Here is a 5,078-nt window from a genome sequence, read left to right as displayed (position 1 = left end):
ATGCATGCATATGTACTATTCTATCAGGTAATAAAATGGCAATAGATTGACATTAGAGAGTAAGCCATCAATGGGGTTTCTGAGTCTCTGTAAAATGTGTAAGGACCCCTAGTGGCATAGTGGGCTATACAGTGAGCTGTTAACCAAAATATCAGTGTTCTGAACCCACCAGTCACTCTGAGGCTGTCTGCTCCTGTAAATATTTCAAGTTTTCAAATCTCAGAAACCCAAAAGGGACGTTCTCACCTGTTTTATACAGCACTATACGTCAGAAACCACTGGCTGGCAGTGAGTTTGGTTTGATTTTTTAATAAAATGTGTAACAAAGTTCAATAGTGCTTTCTTGTCCAGATAGAGTCACTATTTGGAAAGGTCCAGCTTTCCTCTTAATCTCTAACTTCATCCTGCCTGGCTTCTGAGTTACTTTTAATGAGCAGGAAAGAAACTGAAAAGGTACAAGTAAGAGTTTAAACCACACAGCTGCCAAAATTATCAAGAACAGTTGCCATAAAAAAAAGAACAAGTACCATTTTCAAATTACCATATTTGTATTCTACAAAATTGGCATCCCATTGATCTTGGTAAGTGTAAGAAAGTAGTATCATTTCAACACATTATTTTACTTTTGTATTTTTGTGTTTCAAGTCCTCTTAAAACAGGAATAAAAAAAAAGAATCAGCATTTAGATGACTTTGTGTTTGTGTCCACAGGTTCTGCAAAGATTGACTATTAGAATTACTTGAAAAAATAATGAAAATTAAGACTGTGTTTACATTTCCCACAAGAAGAGTATCTTCCGGGACAAAACAAATGATCACACATGCCTGGGCCTGGTGCTGTTCCTCTAGGATGGGACTCCAAAACCTGCTGCCATCAGTGGGTTCTGACTCACAGTCGCTCTACTGGGTACAGTAGAACTACTTCTTAAGTTTCTGAGACTGAATCTTTTTTTTTTTTTCCTGAGACCGAATCTTTAAGGGAACAGACAGCCTAATGTTTTCTCCCACAGAGTGGCTGGTAGATTTGAACTGCCAACTTAGTAATTAGCAACCCAACATGTAACCCACTGCAACCCCAGGGCTCCGGGAAGATGAAGCTGGACAACTGATACCCAAAAAAGCTTAGAGGCGCAGAGTGACAGACAATCTAATAAATAAGATAAAGTTGGTGCAGTATAGCACCGATGAAACATACAACTTACCTCTAGTTCTTTGTTTCCTCCCCCACCCCACCCCACTATCATGACCCCAATTCTACCTTACAAATCAGGCTAGACCAGAGCATGTACACAGGTACAGAAAAGAGCTGGAAACACAGGGAATCCAGGACAGATAAACTCCTCAGGACCAATATTGAGAGTACCCATACCAGGAGGGGAAGAAGAAGGTGGGGGGAGAAAAGGGGAACCTATTACAAAGATCTTACTATAACCCCCTCCCAGGGGGATGGACAACAGAAAAGTGGGTGAAGGGAGACATCAGTCAGTGTAAGACATGAAAAAAGAATAATTTATAAATTATCAAGGGTTCATGAGGGAGAGAGGGTGGGGGAGATAGGGGAAAAATGAGAAGCTGATACCAAGGCTCAAGTAGAAAGAAAATGTTTTGAAAATGATGGCAACAAATATACAAATGTGCTTGACACAATGGATGAATGTATAGATTGTGATAAGAGGTGTATGAGCCCCCAATAAAATGATTTTTTAAAGATATAGTTTAAATAATTACAGGTCAATTTTTTACAATTTACTTATTACATAATGATTTTCACCTGGATGAACACTTTATGGTGGTGGTAAGAGTCAGATGAGAAATTATTTTCCCTAGCTCAGCACCCTCAACAGAGGGGGTCTTGCTTATGTACTTGTGAGAATTGATTCATTATCATGTTAGTATTTAAGGTGTCACAGAGTAAACAAATCACTAAAGGGTCCACTTCAACAATTCCTACGCCAGGTGAAGAAAAAAAAAAAGCTGTCTTTTTAAAGTTCAGGATCTTTTTCACAGTCTTGTCTCACACTTCTGACCCTTGCCTTCAAGTCCCTAAACTGGAAGCAAACCAGATAAATGCCTGAAGAACCACTTCACATTCTAAACACGTGCAAACTTTGTTCCACAGAACACTTCACTGCCAAAAGGAGTTAGCAAAGTTTGGAGCAAAAGCCCCCAGACTGCATGATTTGTTGGCACCAGGGAGCTTCGAAATCTTAACATAATGCTGTTGAGTTTGAGAACTACAAGTGTGAGACTCCTCCCCCAACCAGGGAGTATTACCCAATAAGCAAGGTACGCAGAGAGTTTGTGCTCATTTACTATCTATTGTGAACAATTGCACTTTTTTTTTTTTACACATGAAAGGTTCTGCTTTTAGGTATGACTGGCCTCTGACTCTCTGCCAACCTCCCAGCACCTTCCTGCAGAATCAAAGCCTCTTTTCAAATTTAGAGTCCCAGACAGGAGCAAAGAACCCTGTAAGAGAGTGGGGTGGGGGGAAGCCACATGCTTACTAGTGCTTATTTACCAACCTATAGTGAAAAGTTACCCATGTCTTTACCCCAAGATGTAAGCATTATGGGTACTCTGCCCATCCCCCAAGCTTGACTTGGATGAAAGAAGTCATCAAAAAACATTCTACTGTGCTTCATACAATTGATGTATGGATTGATATAAGAGTTGTAAAAGCCCTCAATAAAATGATTTATTAAAATTAAAATTTTTTTTCCATATTTCATCCTCTACCCAGAGATAATTTGATGCCCCACTCCTATATATTCCCTGGTGATGTCTTTATGCTCCTTGGTGGTTATGTTTACTTTGTAAATCTTAGGTAGGTTCTATTTTGAAATGCATGTAAATTTAATTTTGGGGGAGTTGTTTGGAGAAGTGGCACAGGAGGAACTTTTATAAATAAACAAAGTTATGACAAAATTCTATTTGGAAAACACTTGATCCAAACAACCCCAATATCAATTTATTACCTTAAAAAAGTGGGAGGAATTAAGATGTAAAATTTAGAAGATGCTACCATTTTACGTCTGGTTCAGCTTGTCTTCACTCCTTTGAGTTTAAGGGATGGTGACTGGCTTTGTATATGAACAAACAGGGAAGCCAGAAGAGAAGCCAAGAAACCTTCTCTCTTATAAAAGGGTCAACAATAAGAATCTATTCAGGATCTTCATAAATTTGATACTGTTGAATGAGGAAAAACTGCCCCTGGATTTTAAATTTTCAGTTAGGACACTGGCAACTACATAACTAGCTACTTTAAGCGTGTAAATGTTAGTAATATGCATTATTGAGAAACCATGATTTGCTTTGGAAGGTTCTCTTGTACTGTATTGACCTAAGAACCCTAGAGTAAAAATGCTACTTGCACTATATATCAAAAATCTTTTTCTGAAAGTTTCCAATATTTCCCCATCGTTCAATGAATTTGTATTAATTTCTCTGAAAACTTTTGTTTTTCTTCATCTTGAATCTTCTAATTATTTTAATTCTCAGTTATTTCATATTTCCACCAGCTCCCAATCCCCAAAATAGTTGGAAGCATGTAGGACAATCTTTAGAATATGTTGCAGAAGACTGTCGGTTCAAAAGTATTTATATAGTAGTGCTGCCACCTAAAGATGAGGAGAGTAAATAAGCAATTCTAGGGAAATGACCTATCACTCTTAAGTCTGTCTCAAGATTTTTTCTCTAATTAGGCATTACTAAATATTTTGCTGCTGTTAATATAGAAGCTGAATTGTTTCACATAATTTATTTCTAAGCTAAATTTTTTGGCTGCAGAAAATTTTCAAACCCAGGCCTTTTAGAGTCCTCTAGGATGGGGGGGGCGTGTCCTCTGGAAATACCCCTTAAATTTGTTTCTTTCCAGCTAGTTAGCATTGCTACACATCCATAAGTCCTTAAGATGACCCATCAAGGTAAATGGAGGAAAACAATGGATTAAGTAGGTGATAGAGACCTAGACTTTTCCCTGTTGCTGTGGCAGACTGCTTCCAACTCTGAACCACTTACATTTTTTAGCATGACTTCCTCATCTAATCTATAAAATACGGTTAATTACACTTGCTTCTTATTGTCTCCAATGCTTAATTAGACAAGCTCCTTGTGGGGGGGGGGGGAAATCCTATAAGAAGTGTTTAAAATTCTGCCACTGCCTAATAAAACGTTATCTAAGTGTACTGCAAAATAGCTTCAAAATATACTTGTTCAAATAAATTAGGGCAGTGACTAAGTTTCCTTCAATCACAGGTTGCCTTCTCAGATCTATTTTTAAAATTATAAGATGAAGGCAGTTTCTAATTAGCAAATAGTTTTTAATACACGGAGATGGCAGATTACAATCACTGCCATGGAGTCGATGCCCACAGACTACAGGGCGAGGCAAAAGGCACTGAGCGCCAAAAAATCTTGTCAATCTAAGCTGTTGGGTTCTAAGTTTTAAAGGACGTTCATTTCACATTTCGCCCGTGAAGGCCCATGTATAAAACTAACCTGTGTCTTTTACTCTCCCTCCTGACCAAAGGACACGTAAATAATGTCAGGGTTCGCCTTAGTCACAGCCCTCAAAGGGGCCCAGTGTCCCCTACGCAGCGTGGGAGGCTGGGCAGCCCCACGCTTCCTGTCAAGAACCCCCGGGCTACCGCCGAACGCAGTCTAGCCTGGTTCTTTTTTATGCTAATTTTGCCCTTCTGGCCCCTCCCGGCCGGGGTCTGAAGGCCAAGGTGAGACCCTCCGGAGAGATCAAAGGCCTGGAGCCTAGAGATGGGAGAGGAGAGCGGGGCAGCGACGACTGGGCGGGCAGCAGCTGGCGCAGGCCCTTAAAGTGGAGCTGGCGCAGGCCCGGCAGGGTTCCGTCCCGCTGCTGCCGGGCCTCCGTCCACCGGAGCCCAAGGAGGGATAAGTCTTCCTGGGCGCGGGCGGCCGGGCGGGCGTAGGCGAAAGCGCGGGGCCGAGAGATAGAGAGACGCCTCTCCAGGTCTGGGCCTCAGGCTGTTGAGGCGCCAACGGCAGCGGGGAGGGCGCGCGCACGCGCGGCGCGTGAAGGAGGCTGAGGGCGCGCGCTCTGTGGCC

This window comes from Echinops telfairi, unplaced genomic scaffold (genome assembly GCF_000313985.2).
Source record: "Echinops telfairi isolate 266 unplaced genomic scaffold, ASM31398v2 ScPeMD7_7469;HRSCAF=8507_0, whole genome shotgun sequence".
Classification (NCBI taxonomy): domain Eukaryota; kingdom Metazoa; phylum Chordata; class Mammalia; order Afrosoricida; family Tenrecidae; genus Echinops; species Echinops telfairi.
Note: the sequence above shows the minus strand (reverse complement) of the source record.